Below are 20,393 nucleotides of genomic sequence, written 5' to 3'. Positions count from 1 at the left end.
AAGGGCTTGAGGATTGTTTCCCAAGGAAACCCTAATTCAATTGTGCATTGACTGTGCCTTGCTCATGAAGCAACCTCAACCTATGATCAAATTCAATCAAGGGAAGTTATTTAATTCATTATTTTATGCATATATGAGCTTATTTGAGTATCCTCAATCATTCATTCATCAATATTTGAAGTTTGGCTTTGAGAAGTTGACCAGTCAAGTCATCTGACTAAACTGAGGACCACTGAGACACAACGTTTGATTTGTTTGTCAAATGAAGATGTCTCCAAGATAAAAAATGTTCTTAAGAACCATATGAACAACTTTCGTGTTCATCAAAAATCCGTTTGAAATTTGGAAGGTCATCATTAATTTCAAAACATTATAGGTCATTTTGACTGAAACCCTAATTTTAGATCAACTTCCCAAAGACCTAACTTCCTTATTTTTTATGATTTTGAGGTGAGACCAATTGAATTGGAAATATTAATATGTTTAATTCAAATGTTATGTTGGATAAAATTTCATAATCATAAAAGAAACACATGTGATAATACAAAACATTATAGGTCACTTTGGACCAAAACCATTGAATTTGAAAAATGTCCAACTTCAAGTGCCCATAACTTTCTCATTAAAAATCCAAATGATGCAACATTTAATTCTAAATTGATCATATTGAAAAGATCTACAACTTTTATGTTGGAGGTGTTTCCATTTGTGGCTTGCATCATTGAAATATAAGGGCTTGAAGTTGATCACTTTTGGTAAAAAAATTCAGAGGAAACCTAGACATGTTTTGTACCTCAAACTTCAAAGCCAGTTTACATAATTTTGCAAACTCCAAATGGATTTTTGCCCAACATAGCTTTTATTCCTTATGTCAAGAGCTTTCCAACCATTACTCACACCACCATGTTTGGATTTTCCATGTGGGACTTTTGAAGAGCTAAATGTTTATGTTCAATTATGCAATTCACTTTGTAACTTCAAGCACAAGCTAATACCAGGCCAATTGCATGTCCAATTCAACTCATAATGATCTCATCTTGCAATTCCATTCACTTTTGGGCCTCACATGCGCCTGTACAGGCCCATGCATGGAGGACCCAAAGTTCATGCACACGAGCATTTCACCTCATTGCCTTCAGCTCAGCTATAAATAGAGGGCCTTGCTCATTCAAATTTCAACCTCAAGGTGATTTGAAACTCTGCTGGATTCAAAACCTAACCTCACTCAAAGGAATTTCAGTTTTCATTTCTCAATTTCAAGCTTGAATTTCAACATCCTTAATTGATCTTCAAGTCTTAATTCCTTAGCCTTGCATCCTCATTACCTCAAGATCAAATTGGAATCAAAAGCTTGAAGAGATCGTGTTGTTTAAAGCTGCACTTCAAAGGTATATCACTCAACTGTTTTGATATGAATCTTGCTATACAATGTGAATTGCTTGTGTTTGAACTGTTTTCTGAAGTCCTCGAGCAAGAGGCAGGCCAATAGTGGTCTTAATTTCATGATTTGAGACATTTCAGTTTGTGCACCTTGATCTTCAAGCTCTGATTTCTCATTAAATAGAAACGTTGAGGAAGATCCAAAGTTACACGGGTGATGTACATCACCCCAACTTCGTTTTGGTACCTGGCTTGTTTATTTTGGTTAACTTTTGAAAACCTGCGCGTGGTGGCCGGAGTTTGTTCTTTGGCCGGAGAAGATGGTGGTTTCCACCACCATCCCCACGTGGATGCATCTGAGTCCTTGGATTCCATTCAAATGTTATAATCTTGGCCGTGTGTGTGTTTGACTTCCTTTAATTCATTATGTGATGCGCTTGACTTAAGACCATGGTGCATCAGCGCTTCTGGACCGCTTGATAATGCCACGTCAATTAATGAATCAGATCCAATGGGCGTTGATTTTTGCTATTTTCTATTTTCTGTTTTATTTCTTTAAATTCCTTTTAATTTCAAAAATTCATAACTATTTTATTTGAAGTCACAAAAATATGAGACCAATGGCAAAAAATTTCTTGAAAAATCTAGTTTCATAATCTGATTTTTAATTATTTTTGTGACTTTATTTAATATTTTTTTGTGAATTATTTTGTTTTTAATAGTTTTTAATTCATTTTAAATACTTTTTTATATCTGAAAATTCCAAAAATATTTTCTTAACACATATGGATCATGATAAGTCTATGAAAAATAGTCTTATCAATTTCTTAATTGATTTGAGATTTATTTGAGATTTTAATTCATTTGTGTTATTTTTCATTGTTTTTAATTGATTTTAAATAGTTTCTGTTTTCAAAAATTGTTGAGAAAATTTGTCAAATCTTGTTTGACCATGTTAGACCTATGAGAATTTAATTGGACTTATCCAAGTTGATTTGAATTGAATTTGAGGTTTGACCATATTTTGTCCATTTTAATTTTGCATTTATTTTAATTCCAAAAATACCAAAAAATATGTTTGACTTTGTTGACTTCTAATCTTCATTTCTCTTTTGTTTACCATTGGTTAATGATGATTTGATTCACTTTTGACCAATTGTGTTTGATACTTTAATGTTCTTTCCATTTCATTGCATCTTCATATCTTTTCTTCTTTTTATTTTGGCCAATGAGTTAATGATTTGTGGTTAGTCTTGACATATGAGAGGCTTAACCTTCTTTGATCCAAATCAAACTCAACTTGATCCAAGATCAAGTGAGTTGCTTTGTGTCCAAGATAGGTTGCTTCTTGGTCAAGCAAAAAACCTAAAGTCCATACAAGACCTTCCTCTTTTCTTTTGGCATGGCAAGTTTCAACTTTCTTTACTAAGGTTGACTTCCATCATATTCCTCGAGATGAGAATCGGATGGCAGATGCTCTTGCTACACTTGCTTCGATGATTATGGTGAAATATTGGAATGAAGTCCCCAATATTACCGTGATGCGCTTGGATAGACCAACTCATGTATTTGCAATTGAAGGAGTGAAAGATGATAAGCCATGGTATTATGATATCAAATGGTTTCTCCAAAGTCAGACTTACCCACCTGGGGCATCTGTTAAAGATAAGACGACTTTGAGGAGATTATCTGGCAGTTTCTACCTCAATGGTGATGTGCTTTATAAGAGAAATTTTGACATGGTTTTGCTCAGTTGCGTGGATAGACACGAAGAAGACCTGTTGATGACTGAAGTCCATGAGGGTTCATTTGGTACTCATTCCAATGGACATGCCATGGCAAAGAAGATGTTGAGAGTAGGCTACTAATGGCTGACAATGGAGTCTGACTGCTGCAAGTATGTGAAGAAATGCCACAAGTGTCAGATTTATGCGGATAAGATTCATATTCCCCCGATACTTCTGAATGTTATTTCCTCACCATGGTCTTTCTCTATATGGGGAATTGACATGGTTGGCATGATTGAGCCAAAAGCGTCTAACGGTCACCGTTTTATTCTCGTATCAATTGATTACTTTACCAAGTGGGTTGAAGCGACATCATATGCGAATGTGACCAGGCAGATGGTTGTGAGGTTTATCAAGAATCAACTCATATGCCGATATGGTGTACCAGATAAGATTATTACTGATAATGGATCTAACTTGAACAATAAAATGATGAAAGAGTTGTGTAGCGAGTTCAAGATTGCGCATAATAATTCTTCTCCCTATAGACCCAAGATGAATGGGATTGTTGAAGTTGCTAACAAGAACATCAAGAAGATTATCCATAAGATGGTTGTTACGTACAAGGATTGACATGAGATACTGCCATTTGCTTTGCATGGCTATCGTACATCTGTCCGCACTTCAACAGGGGTAACCTCTTTCTCTCTTGTATACGGTATGGAGGTTGTGCTCCCCGTGGAGGTTGAGATCCCATCAATGAGATTCTTGATGGAAGCCAAGTTGACTGAGGCTGAATGGGTTCAGAGTCGTTATGACCAACTGAATTTGATAGAAGAGAAGAGGTTGACTGCCATGTGCCATGGTTAGTTGTATCAACAAAGGATGAAGAAATCCTTTGATAAGAAGGTCAAGCCTCGTGTGTTCCAAGAAGGTGACCTCGTGCTCAAGAAAGTCTTGTCTTTCGCGCCCGATTCCAGGGGCAAGTGGACTCCAAACTATGAAGGTCCATATGTTGTTAAGAGAGCCTTTTCAGGCGGTGCTTTGATACTTACAACTATGGATGGGGAGGATTTCACTCGTTCTGTGAATTCAGATGCAGTCAAGAAATACTTCGCCTAAAAATAAAAACAGAATAGCTCGCTAAGTTGAAAACCTGAAAGGGCGACTTAGGCAAAAATGAGCGTCTCGGTGGATTGAAAACCCGAAAGGGCGGTCCAGGCAAAAGTTAGAGACATAAAAAATGAATATATATATATATATATATATATATATATATATATATATATATATATATATATATATATATATATATATATATATATATATATATATATATATCCCGCTAGATTGAGTACCTCACCTTGGGGCAATCTAGGCAAAAAATAGGGATTTTGGCAAGTAACTGCATCCTGACAAAACTTCGTTCTACAAGCTGTCAGCTGTCAAAGATTCTCGCTCAGTCATCGTCGACTGAAGCTTCAAATACATTGGATTCAGAGTTGGTGGAGAAATGGTCATTATGTTCAATGTAGCCCTTTTTCCAATATATATCACCAATTTCAAATTTGTAAAGATCCATGGAGTCTCTCCATTTGCGGACTACCATTCTATCAAATAAATTTGAGCCTTTATCCAATTCTTTGCACTCTTATTTGTTTTTGTTTAACAAATGTTTGCATGTTTTAATTGATAAATATCATTGATTTAAACGAATATAGTTTTTATAAACTATTTTTAAACAAAGTGAACATCCACAATGACTGAAAGGATAAATGGAATGTCTTCAGTGCTCTCCCAAGGATAGTATGATCTCCCAAAGGGTAAGACATTTGTTCATGTTCTGGCATGATTGTATTCTCTTCATCGTCTTTCAGATTGTCTCCTTAGCGAGCATAGAAATAACAAAACATTATCAGATCGCCAGAGAGTCTGGAGTTTTGGCCTCGATCTTTTAGAGATGTGTATACTGTTGGTGTAAGCCCTAGAGGCCAATACTTTTGGTACTTGTATCGAATTATTTATTAATAATAAAAGGCTTTTTCTTTATTATGTTTGTTTAATAAAGTCCCTAGAATAGCTAGTCCGTTTAATGTATCAAGTATGACTTAATCATGAGATCACATTAAACATAAGGACAATATTCTTAAAGTATCCGTAGTCAAGCTTTATTGTGAAGTGGGATAACATTAAAGCATGAAGAGTATTATGTTTATAGACTGATGATCACATCTCATGGATCATGGATAAAGAGTTATCAAGTCTTAAACATAGGTATGAATATTAAGAGTAATATTTATACTGGATTGACCCGCTATGAGAATACTATATAGAATGTTATGCAAAGTGTCATAAGTTATTCTCATGGTGATAATGGTGTATACCATCCTTCGACCTGAAACCACTATGGACCTTAGATGTAGAGTCGAGTGCCTTATTGTTGATCAAACGTTGTCCGTAGTTGGATGACCATAAAGACAGTTGATGGGTACTCCACGAAGCATGCTAAGGGACATGAGTGACCTAGATGGAATTTGCCCATCCTGCATAAAAGGATAAATGTCTATGGGCCCAATATTGAACTGGACAAGGATGACACAGTCTATGCCTTGTGTTCAATATAGATATAAGGGCAAAAGGGTAATTATACATATAATTATTATCACAGAAGGATTTGTCAGATCACATGACATTTTCGTGTCTTGGGTAGCAGTGATGTGTTGCTAGATATCGCTCACTGTTTATTATGTTAAATACGTGATTTAATATAATTGCCAATGCCGTGAAAACCTATAGGGTCACACACAAAGAACGGATTGATGAGAGATAGAGTAATTAAGGAATACCGTAATGTACGATGCCCTTAAGTGAATTATAGAACATCGTAAGGTACGGTGTACTTAAGTAGGATACGAAATATGGTAAGGTACCACGCGCTTAAGTGATTTTGGCATATTATAAGATATGGGCCATATACACTTGAGTGGGCTTTTTAACTTGCAACCCACACAAGTGGTTCTATAAATAGAACCCTTGTGTAGAATCATTGTCACACTTGCAATTTCATTTCTCTCTCTCTCTCTCTCTCTCTCACTCAAAGCCTTCATTCGTAGCAGCTAGCACTAAGATTGAAGGAATCCGTTTATGTGGACTAAGTAGAGGCGTTGTCATCGTTCAACATTCGTGATCGCCACAAGAGGTAACGATTCTATCACTGATCATGCCCATTCGTAAGGATCATTAAAGGAGAAATTTTAAATTCCGCTGCGTTTTGGATCGCCCTTCTCCTTCAGTGGTATCAGAGCCACTTACGAAACCATGCATCTGATAGCTGTTTATTTTCTGTATTAATACGATTAAAAGACAGGATGAATCAAAGAATAAACGAGTAATTAAATTGAGATCGATCAAGTTATATATATGATATAAGTAATCCTGATGCAAAATACGGTATATATGATATACTGTTTCTGTTTCATTCATTCAAACACTTAATGGTTGTTTTGCTTTGAGCGATCAATGGTCGTTTGCTTCTTGATCCGACATTAGTATGGTGAAGTAATGACGTGTTGATCAATCATACTGAATCAACAATCGAGATGTGTTTGACGGTCTGAATTTGGTGCATTAGGGTTAATGACGGCACAAGGGCTGTGTTGTCAAAGAGTTATGCATTAGGGTTAATGACGACACAAGGGTTGTGTTATGCATTAGGGTTAATGACGACACAAGGGTTGTGTTGCAGACCATCCCCTGTAGGGTTGCCTGATCCTAGCCTGACATTGGTATCCCCTCCGAGTGGAAGACATTTTCCATTATTGAGGGATTTTGAGGAAGATGTGTTGTTTCTTTCCCCAACGGAGAAATTTGTTACTTCTCCCGTTAGCAGAGATATCTCTCCAGCAGTTAGAAGAGAATGCTTAATTGGCGTGTATCTGTTTGGTGGTTGTTCCCCACGGAGTTTCATATCATCCCCTGATAAGATCCCCAGTAGAGTTCTTCTATGACAAATTTTATTGATATCTCTGCATGTTCCCTAGCTAAGACTTGGCCTATCCCCAGCGGTGGTCTGTGTCTCCTGGTATTTGATGCTTCCCTCCAGAGTTGATTTCTCCTGTGGGCCTGGCCTTTTTTGAGATGTTATACCGGATGTCCGTCCATTGATTCTCGGACTTGTTTGTGTTAGATATGTCTGTCTGTCAGTGTTAATCATACATAAACTACGCATATACATGCATAATTATATCATTAAGATATTCATGTTGTATTCTTTGCCATATATCTTTGCTTGTTATCTCCTACTGTTGGTGAAATATTCTTCCCCAAGCAGATGTTTGTGTCTGATCTTTCCATATAGATTCATCCCTATAGGCAGAAAGTGTCTATCTTTCCTTCTATATTCCCCACTGAGTTATGTCCTCGTGGATGATTTTTGTTTCAGTTTCCTCCCCAGTTGTGTATCTGGATGGAATTACTCCCCTGAGTTATATCCTCATTGGGTTGAGTCTTGTTTGATTGTGTCTTTCTAATTTGATCCTAGATTGACTCCTTTCTTGTTATTCCCCTGCAGTTCCATGTGGTTTAGTTGTTCAATTGCTTAGTAACCAGTAATTATTTATCTTTTCCCCAGTGGATCTTTGTGGCCTTCTACCCAGTAACCGGTAGTTGTAAGTCCTATTTTCTGTGCTTTTCTACCCAGTAACTGGTAGATGTAATCCCCTCTTTGTTGGTTATCTTTATCCAATATTCGGTATTAATATTCCTTCGTTTTTGAGTATACCACCCAGTAACCGGTGATATATCTCTCGGATGATTGCTTTTGACAAGCAATTCATCCCTCGCGAGTCATATTTCATTTACCCTTGTTTGGTAATGATTGTTTCTCCTTTGGATTGGTCTGTATACCCAGTACTCGGTATCCCGATGTCCTTTCTTTTCGGTTGATTTATCCTTTATTAAACCAGTAACCGGTTGTGGATAATCTTCCATGCGAGTATGTTATCTACGTTCTGACGGTAATAGATAATATATCTCATGCGCTCTTCAGTCGAAGTCTTTTTTTTCCCCAATTGAGTAAGATTCATTTTTCCTTGTGGAATCGAATACCCATCCTGTAAATTGAGTTGGCTTTTTCAGCCCTCCTTTTCGGATGATGAGTGTCTTGGATATGTTCCCAATTCACGCTTGGTTGGTCACCTATTATATGCCCAGTAACCGGTATCCCTGGTGTTCCTTCCTTCTGCTCCCTATTATGACTTTTTGTCCCCTGTGGAGTCAAATTTTCTTGAGTTGAGATATGACTTTCGGGTCCTCCTCGGATGTTTCAGATGATTGATATCTCTCACCCTTATACTGGTCTTAGATATTCTTTCTCCCTGAGCGTGTTGTTCTCACCCAGTAACCGGTGTTTTGATGGCATGTCTCTTTTTGAGTTTATTACCCAGATGTTGGTAATATCTCGTTTTTCTTCCTCAGTTGAGTCCTTTGTAGACATCCCCGTCTGAGTCCGGATTTTTATCCGAAGTATCCTTTGCGGATAGTTTTTGCTGTATTGGCATATTCCCCAATACATGCATCTTTGCGCCAGCTCGAGTCTTTCCATCGATCTATTTTTATGGAATCCTTTCGTGTCTCCCAGCAAATTTTCAAGTCGTGACCTGCTCACGCATTTTTACCCTATTTTCCCCAGAGTCTCTGTCTCCTTAGTGAGTGTACTACTCCTATGGACTTTTGGTCTTTCTCTGATTTCTCTTTCCTTTGTGGCCATATTTCCCCATAGAGTATTAACTTTTGCATGCATACATTTGCATCATGAGGTCTCTTAGGGACCAAAATTCGTCTCTTTGTTATTATTTAAGCCAATTCTACCTCGTCGAGACGAAGATTTTAACCTTCATATCTCCGGCTAGAATGACCTTAAATAGGGGCATCTGTAAGACCCTAATTTTGACCCTAAGATCCCTCATGGCATTATATCATTGCTCAATGCATTGCCTCAAGGATCATAGCATGTGTGGCTCCTTAACCCTAGGGTTGGGACTTGTGTGAGTGGTTGAGACCACCAAGCATGCTTGTATTGTATATTATTGCTTTTTTATTTGTTTAACTAACCAAAAGCACAAAAATATGTCCTTAACTTCTTTTGTTTTGAAGCTCAAGTAATCATGTGATCCCCTGCTCCTATGAGGCTCCTATGCTCAATGAAATGGATAGATGAAGATAAGAACAAGCATGAGAATGGTACACAAAGTTCCTAATCATTATATATGTCTCCCAAGTAGCTTACTTTGCCAATTTTATCAAGATAACCCAAAGGTCTTGAGGATTGTTTCCCAAGGAAACCCTAATTCAACTGTGCATTGACTGTGCCTTGCTCATGAAGCAACCTCGACCTATGATAAAATTCAATCAAGGGAAGTTCTTTAATTCATTATTTTATTCATAAATGAGCTTATATGAGTATCCTCAATCATTCATTCATCAAGATTTGAAGTTTGGCTTTGAGAAGTTGACCAGTCAAGTCATCTAACTAAACTGAGGACCACTGAGACACAACGTTTGATGTGTTTGTCAAATGCAGATGACTTAAAGAGAAAAAATGTTCTTAAGAGCCATATGAACAACTTTCATGTTCATCAAAAATCCATTTGAAACTTGGAAGGTCATCATTAATTTCAAAACATTATAGGTCATTTTGACTGAAACCCTAATTTTGGGTCAACTTCCCAAAGACCTAACTTCCTTATTTTTTATGATTTTGAGGTGATACCAATTGCATTAGAAATATTAAGATGTCTACTTCAAATGTTATGTTGGACAAAATTTCATAATCCTAAAATAAACACATGTGATAATACAAAACATTATAGGTCACTTTGGACCAAAACCATTGAATTTGAAAAATGTCCAACTTCAAGTGCCCATAAATTTCTCATTAAGACTCCAAATTATGCAACATTTAAGTCTAAATTGATCATCTTGAAAATATCTACAACTTTGATATTGGAGGTATTTCCATTTGAGGCTTGCATCATTGAAATAGAAGGGCTTGAAGTTGATCAATTTTGGTAAAAAAATTCAAAGGAAACCTAGACATGTTTTGTACCTAAAACTTCAAAGCCAGTTTACATAATTTTCCAAACTCCAAATGGATTTTTTCCAAACATAGATTTTATTCCTTATGTCAAGAGCTTTCCAACCATTACTCACACCACCATGTTTGGATTTTCCATGTGGGACTTTCGAAGAGCTAAAGGTTTATGTTCAATTATGCAATTCACTTTGTAACTTCATGCACAAGCTAATACCAGGCCAACTGCATGTCCAATTCAACTCATAATGATCTCAGCTTGCAATTCCATTCACTTTTGCGCCTCACATGCGCCTGTACAGGCCCATGCATAGAGGACCCAAAGTTCATGCACACGAGCATTTCACCTCATTGCCTTCAGCTCAGCTATAAATAGAGGGCCTTGCTCATTCAAATTTCAACCTCAAGGTGATATGAATTTCTGTTGGATTCAAAACCTAACCTCACTCAAAGGAATTTCAGTTTTCATTTCTTAATTTCAAGCTTGAATTTCAACATCCTTAGTTGATCTTCAAGTCTTAATTCCTTAGCCTTGCATCCTCATTACCTCAAGATCAATTTGGATTCAAAAGCTTGAAGAGATCGTGCTGTTTAAAGCTGCACTTCAAAGGTATATCACTCAACTGTTTTGATCTGAATCTTGCTATACAATGTGAATTGCTTGTGTTTGAACTGTTTTCTGAAGTCCTCGAGCAAGAGGCAGGCCAGTGGTGGTCTTAATTTCATGATTTAAGAATTTCAGTTTGTGCACCTTGATCTTCAAGCTCTTATTTCTCATTAAATAGAAACATTGAGGAAGATCCAAGGTTACAGGGGTGATGTACATCACCCCAGCTTCATTTTGGTACCTGGCTTGTTTATTTTGGTTAACTTTTGAAAACCTGCGCGTGGTGGCCGGAGTTTGTTCTCTGGCCGGAGAAGATGGTGGTTTCCACCACCATCCTCACGTGGATGCATCTGAGTCCTTGGATCCCATTCAAATGTTATAATCTTGGTCGTGCGTGTGTTTGACTTCCTTTAATTCATTATGTGATGCGCTTGACTTAAGACCATGGTGCATCAACGCTTCTGGACCGCTTGATAACGCCACGTCAATTAATGAATCAGATTCAATGGGCGCTGATTTTTGCTATTTTCTATTTTCTGTTTTATTTCTTTAAATTCCTTTTAATTTCAAAAACTCATAACTATTTTATTTGAAGTCACAAAAATATGAGACCAATGGCAAAAAATTTCTTGAAAAATCTAGTTTCATAATGTGATTTTTAATTATTTTTGTGACTTCATTTAATATTTTTTGTGAATTATTTTGTTTTTAATAGTTTTTAATTCATTTTAAATACTTTTTGATATCTGAAAATTCCAAAAATATTTTCTTAACACATATGGATCATGATAAGTCTATGAAAAATAGTCTCATCAATTTCTTAATTGATTTGAGATTAATTTGAGATTTTAATTCATTTGTGTTATTTTTCATTGTTTTTAATTGATTATAAATAGTTTCTGTTTTCAAAATTGTTGAAATTTTTTGTCAAACCTAGTTTGACCATGTTAGACCTATGAGAATTTAATTGGATTTATCCAAGTTGATTTGAATTGAATTTGAGGTTTGACCATATTTTGTCCATTTTAATTTTGCATTTATTTTAATTCCAAAAATACCAAAAAATATGTTTGACTTTGTTGACTTCTAATCTTCATTTCTCTTCTGTTTACCATATGTTGATGATGATTTGATTCACTTTTGACCAATTGTGTTTGATACTTTAATGTTCTTTCCATTTCATTTCATCTTCATCTCTTTTCTTCTTTTTATTTTGGCCAATGAGTTAATGATTTGTGGTTAGTCTTGACATATGAGAGGCTTAACCTTCTTTGATCCAAATCAAACTCAACTTGATCCAAGATCAAGTGAGTTGCTTTGTGTCCAAGATAGGTTGCTTCTTGGTCAAGCAAAAAACTTAAAGTCCATACAAGGCCTTCCTCTTTTCTTTTGGCATGACAAGTTTTAGGAGCTTGACTTACTAGTCATGATCTCTAACTTGTGTTTATTTGCCTATAGTTTTATTGACCGGCCTAAGATAGGTGTGACTACTACATTAGTCCACTTACGATTGCTTAATATAGCGCTAAATTGTCTTATGACACACTAACATAACCATTAACTACTAGTATGTTGAAGCTCTCCTCACATGGTGGATTGTTGGTTTAGGTTGAGTTTTCTCCCTTTGATAACAAAAGACCTTAAGGCTTTTGGTCAAATCAATTCACCAATATTTGAGATTTTTACCCCGAACTATGAGTTTTTGATCCTACCTTTGTGATGGTACGTAGGCAATGGGTTCATCCATTCAAACCACAAAATTGTAAATATAATCTATTCTCTTCTCATCTCTTAAATCTTGTTTGCACAAATATTTTCACAAATACCAACCTACAACACACATTTGCAAAAAGGGCTCCCTTAGAGTACTAAGGATGTTTTGGGTGCTTAAAACCTTCCCATTTCATAACCAACCCCTTACCTAGATCTCTGACATTTTTATTAGTTTTTTATTTGATAAAATTTCTTACTTGGTTTTTGTTAGCTTTTTAACCTTTCCTTTGGATAAATAAAAGTGCGGTGGCGACTCGAATTATATGCTTACTTTTGATTTAGTCAATAAATCTAAAGGTAACTAATACCCCGCTACAGGCGGGGGTTAAGAGGGTCCTTAAAATCTCTTGAGTTAAGTGGGCCGATGTGTGTAAGCCTAAACATTGAAGTTGCATGTCTCTAATACATTAAAGGAGAGAACCCCACATGGTTTTGTTGATTTTCTTTTAAGGTTTACTTTGAATTTAGTTTATATTTTATTCTCCTTTTCAATTGCATATCTTTTAGGATTGAGTTTTTGATATATAATTTAGCATGCATAATTGAAAGTGTTTCCGTTTGAGTATGAACATTATGCTTTAAGTCAATTAGTCATGTTTTTTTTGAACAAGAATCATAATTGAGGATGATTCATGTAAAGCCAAATGTAGAATCTCAAAACTATATTGAAAACATGGATTTTTGAGATTTTGGATGTGTGATTTAAATCACGCATATCCATGAACCAAATTAAACAAGGCAGAGAGGAACAAGATCTTTCTAGAGCTTGTGAGTCAAATCATAACTAGCTCCTTAGTCAAATCACAATGTATGCTTGATTTGAATAAAAAATATTCGCTTCCAACCACTTACTACTCTGAGTCGAATCATAACCATTCCCTGACTCGAATTATGAACCTTGTGAGTCGTACCATGCTTATGCCTTGAGTCGAAACATAGAAAATGGGTTTCCTTTTTAAGTGTTGATCTTGTTTCTCATTACTTTGCTAGCTTGACTCAAATCAACAAATTCTCTTGACTCGAATCAAACATGAATTTTTAACTTTTGTTTTGTGCTTCATCTACAACACATATAAATAATTTTTCATCTCTCAATCTTTCATAATGTTAAAAAAATACATTCTTTCATTGATGATTTGAAAACTCACAAACCACTTACTCTTACATTTTAAAAAGGGTTTTGAATTTTTCTTGAAAACTTGCAAACAATTTCGTTCATCTCCTACCTCATTCTTTTTCCATTGTTGCATGGATCTGAATCTCATCTTGATAAATTCGTGATTGATTGAGGAGATTTATTTTTGGATTTAACGTTTCTTTGAAGATTTGTTTAGGATTTAAGAGGCTTGCAAGACTGTATGGTGTTGGGACTAGTTGTGACAATTCCAGTGGAAAAAAGAATACTTTTCTCTCCAGATTGACCTTGGTAGTTTTGTGTGGAAGGCTACGAACATGATAGGAGTTATCTTGATCTACAGACAAACCAACACTCATATTGTAGCACAATACCAGTACACTCCATCATATAGGAAGACATGGATAATTAGGACAAAGGCTGTTGAAAAAGTGTATGGAAATTGGGAGGAGTCTTACAAATAGCTTCCAAAATACCTGTTGCTTCTAAAACAGTATGGTCTAGGGGCTATTGTCATGTTGGAAACGTTGCCCGCGTATACACCAGACGGGACGTGTGCTATTGGAAATGGAATATTCCATCGTCTCTTCTAGGCGTATCAACCATGCATCATAGGTTTTTCTTTTTGTAAACCTATTATACAAATTGATGGTACATGGTTGTATGGGAAATACAAAGGAACGTTACTGATGGCAGTGGCACAAGATGGCAACAACAACATTTTTCCAATCGCCTTTGCCCTTGTTGAAGGGGAGACTACTGAAGGATGGAGTTTTTTCCTAAGAAATCTCCGATTGCATGTTGCACCTCAACCTAACTTATGTTTGATCTCCGACAGACACCCTTCAATCATCAGTACATATAATAACATTGATAATGACTGGCAAGATCCTCCTTCGACGCATGTCTTCTGTATTAGACATATTTCTCAGAATTTCATGCGGGAGATCAAAGACAAAATATTGCGGAAGAAGGTTGTCAATGCAGGTTACACATTATCAGAACCTTCTTTCAAACACTACCGTGAAGAAATAATAGTGTCAAACGCAGATGCAGTACGGTGGATCAATAGTATTCCATTGGAGAAGTGGACTACGACATACGATAATGGTCAACATTGGGGCCACATGGCAATAAATCTTGTGGAATCAATTAACTATGTCTTCAAAGGCATCTGTAACCTACCTATAATTTCTTTGGTGTAGGCAACATAGTTCAGACTAGGGGCGCTGTTTGAGACCAGACGTTCCAAATGGAGTTCAGTGTTGCAATTTGAGCAGTTGGTCAATGATGCTTCAATGAAATTCATTAGACATGAAGCTGCCAAAGCAAACACACATATGATCATGGTGTTTGACCGCACTAAAGGTTGGTATAGTGTTGTCGAGTCCATGGATCACAGTGAGGGCATGCCGATGGGACAATACAGAGTCGAACTAGATAGAGGTTGGTGTGACTGTGGAAAGTTCCAAGCCTTCTTTATGCCCTGCTCCCATGTCATTGCGGCATGTTCAAAGGTTCAAAGGGATCCATCTTACTTGCTATCTGACGCTTACAAAGTCACCAGCCTATTAAATGTTTATAAAATTAGTTTTTCTGTAGTGGCAAAAGAGGATTACTATCCAGAATATCAAGGGGATATCGCCTGACACAACGAAGTTATGCGAAGGAAGAAAAAAGGTCGCCCAAACCGCACCCGCATTCGAATCGAAATGGATACGACGAAGAAAATGGTTAGATTATGTAGTTCATGCCGTCAGCCAGGTCACAATCGTACTAATTGTCCTAGTGTTGGAACGAGCACAACCAGATAAATTCGCATGTACCTCTGTAGCAATATATGAAAAACTAAATTTATTTCATATTTTAAGTTTGTGAGGAAATACCATTACATAAATAACAACACAAACAATTAAAACAACTACAATACAATAACTAAGCGATTACAACCATCAAAACAATTTTGAACATGTAATGCATCATCCTATGAACATCTCGGTCAGTCTTAATATCCACCCACTCACGCACTTCTCCATTTTGGTTGAACATGGACACAAACCATTGGATTCTTCTAATCGTTTCACCATCTCCAATTTTTCCATCTAACCAACTGTTCAACGTCCGATTAAGATAGTCAAACGAATCTATATTCCAAAGTCTAATCTTTATCGGAGACGCAACGGCGGAAAATATTAAATCGACATTTCGCTTGTGAATGTATTCAGACATGGTTAAACTCAAAAACTTGAAGGAGAGTGAAGTTGAATGAAAGAAAATATGGTTGTAGGGTAATAGTTCTGTGAAAAATATTGCATACAAGGCGAGGTATTTATATAGAGGAGCCAAAAAATGCATGCGCCAAAGGGTTAGGCGCCTCACATGTCAAGACATATAGGCGCCAAAGGCATTGGCGCCTCTTCATGAGCCAAATGCATGCGCCAGAGACATTGACGCCTCTTCATGAGGCTTCCAATGCATGCGCCACTCAAGCAGGCGTCTCCTATTGCAAGATGGTTATTTTGGTAAAAAAATTGAAATAATGGTTATTTTGGATTTTTTTTTAAATAATGGTTATTTAAAAAAAATATCAAGCTTGCATGAATTATTCACTTCATATTGGAATGTGCAACAGAAAGCAAAGATTCCACTCTCCATTGAAAATGGTTCCCCTTTATTAGACCTAAAAGCTATAGTACATGCTTGAAAACTGAAACCTTGTTTTCCTCTTTGTGATCTTTAATTCTTCATGTATAATTAGTACATCATAAGGACAAAGTAAAGTCACCTTTGAAAAGAAAGTAACAAATCTTCACTATGTGAAAGATACTTTTCTAACAAGTCTGTGTATGTTTGATATATTGCTTTTGCAAAATCACACTAGTTCAATTAGATTCATATTTCAAGTAGTAAAAGTCACATATTTATTCAACAATAGTCTAAAACAAACATTTATTCATTGAAGCAAATTATAAAAACATACAAGCTGTAGCAAACCATATGTTCACACTCCCAATAAATCTGGTAGAAGCTCTAATAACACATCAAAAACAGAATTAGAGCTTCACTTCAGCTATCTTCCTATACAAGTCAGTTTTTCTTCAATTCTAATGTATGATCTTTAGGACCATAGTAACAAAAAGCCTTGGATCATTATCAATCAACAAAACCAAGCAAACCAAAACTCAAATCTCTCAAAAAAATTGTTCTGTAGGATCTAATAATTGGAAAAAAAAACATAACTAGAGCCCAATTTCTTAATATGCATTTGTACAGAGCTCTTGCAGTCGTGTCGCATTCTGTGATCAAATGTGGCCGACTTGGCCTCAAGTGCAGTCACAAAAACATTGAGAAGTACTATGTTGCCGTCGAGGTTGTGATCACAAACCATAAATTATGATCAAATATGGTCGACTTGGCCTCAACTCGCCTCAACTCGCCTCAACTAGCGAACGAATTATAAGTTCTCTATCAAGACCGTCGAACCATGTAACTATAGTTTAGTGTAACAAATCACTTGCAAGAGGTAATGATCCATTGCCTTTCTCCTTTATGGAGTTGAGCTTTTGTAGCCTCCATTCTCCCCTGAGTCGAGCAATGAATGTTGCGGCCTTCGCGTTCACGTCAGGGCTTGGACAGAAAACGTAGGCATTCCCGTCGTTCTTATGACTTGTAACAGAGTTGGTAAATGTGGTGGTTTCTGAAACTTCTCCATCAATGTGCTCCCGCTCAGGCGAAGTACATCGCGAGCTCTAGTTACTTAGTATCTTAACAAAATCCCCTTGAAGTTCGAACTTCATTGCAGGAATCTTGAATGGTGGTAAAGGTGGTGGAATGGGAATCAGAGGCGACTGGTTGCCGACGTTTAAGGTGTCATTCATAAAGTTGGTCAATTTGTTTGGCAATGGCAGTTTCGTGCGGTTTCCCTGGAAAGGTGGCGTCGGCGGAGGGAAGGGGATTTGATTCAGAGGCTTAGAAGATCTCCTTGACGGTGGAGAAGACAATGGAGGTTGGGGGATTTGATTCTTTGGCTTAGCCGATCTCCTTGATGGAGGAGGAGGAGGCGACGCTAGGACTGAATGAATTTTCTTATTCTTTCCAATTCCCTTTCTAAATATACTGTGAAAAACTGAAGGTGGAGGCAGCGGAGGAGGTGGCGGCGGAGTCACCGATGGCGTTGTTGCATTTTTTTGTTAATTCATCAACATTATCGTAATGGTGATTATGATCGTTTCTTGGTCTCTCTTTCGTCTTTCGCTTTCTCTGATTGGAAAGTACCGAAGCCCAAACCATTACTATCTCTCTCTTCACATTACTTTTTCTTCGCTCATTCTTTCCGTGCTTCTCCTCCGATCGTGTCTTTTCCGACAGGCGCGGAGGTGTCGGTGGCGGATAATCGATCCTTGTGAACTCAGGATCTTCTGTTATCTCGCTCCTGCTCTCTACTGTCTGATGCATACTCTGTGATTGACGACACCGAGAAATAGGTGGAGGAGGTGGTGGCGGAGGAGGTGAGGATGACTTCACCGGAGAAGGACGAGTTTGGAACGTATCTATAGGAATTTCCTTAACATGTACTTGCTCTTCTTCTTGACTTTGATATTCCGACAAAAATACTTACAAGTGAATCTAGTCTAGGTGTGGTTCTCATGACAACCCAACGTACGAAACACAAGCGTACACGACTATCCACAAGTCTATCCTATGTGTATACTAAAGGAAAGAAACACAACATGCACTTCCAATAGTTTTCAAGATACAAGGTATAAGCATAATTCTAAGTCTGAGCTTCAAGAATATGGTGTTAGTAAGCAATTTTTTGTGACATTCAAAGCAGATAGAAAAACAGATTACCAAAAAGTACATCAACAGCAGTAAGATCCTCACAGGATATAATTCACTCAACTCTTAAGTGTTTAGATTAACTATTTACACTTAAAGCATAACATGAAAATTAGTACTACCATAAGCTTGAAAGGACTCTAACATCCACAGTTGAAATACATGCACACAAAGATCAAAAGGACTTTTATTTGGTTGTAACGTGGATAAGGTAAGGGTGAGATAAATCCTAAGGGGTACTAGGCTAAAATTCAAAGAGATAAAAGAGACTTGAAAGAAACTGCGGGAGGTTAATTTACAAAATATTTCATTCACTTAAACAACCCTATAGCAATTGTTTTCTCTTTTCCCTCCTCTTTTTATTCTTTTTTTGAAGGAGTATGTATTGACATGTATTGATCTACCACAAATGATGTACAATTTAGAGTTTAGTCATTCCTATCATACTAAAAATACACAACAAATTTTTCACATCACACCACAAGACTTTAGTCAAGAGAACTAAGAAAAATACTCATAATTGTAACTCAAAAACCAAAGGAAAAAACATGCAATTTTTTTTCTTCAGAAAGCAAACCAAAACCAAAACAGAGAAAAAACAAAGAAAACAAAACAAATAAATGGTTCCTTCCCCCACACTTAAAACACACATTGTCCTCAATGAAATAGCATAAATATAAAATAAGAGTGAGAGAAAGGAAATAACACATCCGAGGAGTCAAGGGGGATAAGTGATTGCATAAGCAACCTTTCCTAAAGAGAGCTTTTCTACAGTATCTCCTTCCAAAGTTGGGTTCTCATGGAGTAGCTTTGGGTAGTGTCCGTTGACCTTGAAATTTTTATTAGTGTCTTCACCTTGTATTCCAGGATCAAAGAAGAATCTTTGATAAGTAAAAGTGTTGAGTGGGCACGTGAAAGTGATCTCTTTTTCACAACATCAAGAATCAAAGGATTACGGGGATGCCTCACTACTTTTGTTTCATCTTTAAGTGAGATCATATGCATACATATGGATGGGCTAATATCACGAGTGTCAGCCAAGGTCCATTCAATTCTCTTCTTATGTTTCTGCTTAAGTTGAAGCTTTGATGAATAATATGAATCCTCAGGAAGTGGTTTAGGCTCTAAAGAAAGTGGTTGTTCAATGGATGATATGTTTCGGGCAGCCGGGATGTCAAAAGCTTCAGCTACATAAATAACTTCTTTTATACTATCACCCTGCAAGACAACATCAATCTCAGCACAAACAGCACAAATGTTAGTGTTAGTACAATCATCACATGAGTAAATATCACCAAAACCAGATAAAGTTGGAAAATCAGCTGAAAACAAATCAGAATAAGCTTCACCAACAACTTTAAAAAGCAACTCTATCTGAAAAATAGAATTCTCTTCCTCGTTAATCTTCTTATTTTCCAGTACTCTTTGTGGTAAAGGGATTGGTGATACATACTTTTTTCAACCTCAACAACAATAGAAGGTTCAGGTTTATTTTCAGGTGTTACACTAACAATTTTTTTATTTTTTTCTGGGGTTGGTTATGTAACTTTTTCGGATCTCAAGGAAATTGCACTCACATTAGAGCCTTTTGGATTAACTATTGTTTGGGCATGTAGTTGGTTTGATCCTTGAGCTTGTTGCATGACATTCATTGAAGTGACAAGTTGTCCAATTTGTGTTTGCAAAGTCTGAATACTATAATTTGTTCACTGCTGAAATTGGAAACTATTTACAACCATTTGCTTGACAAGTTCCTCTAGTGAAGGTTCAGAAGGTGAAGAGGTGGTTACTTGTGGAGGGTTATATGGTGGTGGTGGTGGAATGGGTAGCATCAATTGTTTC

This window comes from Lathyrus oleraceus, chromosome 1 (genome assembly GCF_024323335.1).
Source record: "Lathyrus oleraceus cultivar Zhongwan6 chromosome 1, CAAS_Psat_ZW6_1.0, whole genome shotgun sequence".
Classification (NCBI taxonomy): Eukaryota; Viridiplantae; Streptophyta; class Magnoliopsida; order Fabales; family Fabaceae; genus Lathyrus; species Lathyrus oleraceus.
This window is presented reverse-complemented; position numbering follows the sequence as displayed.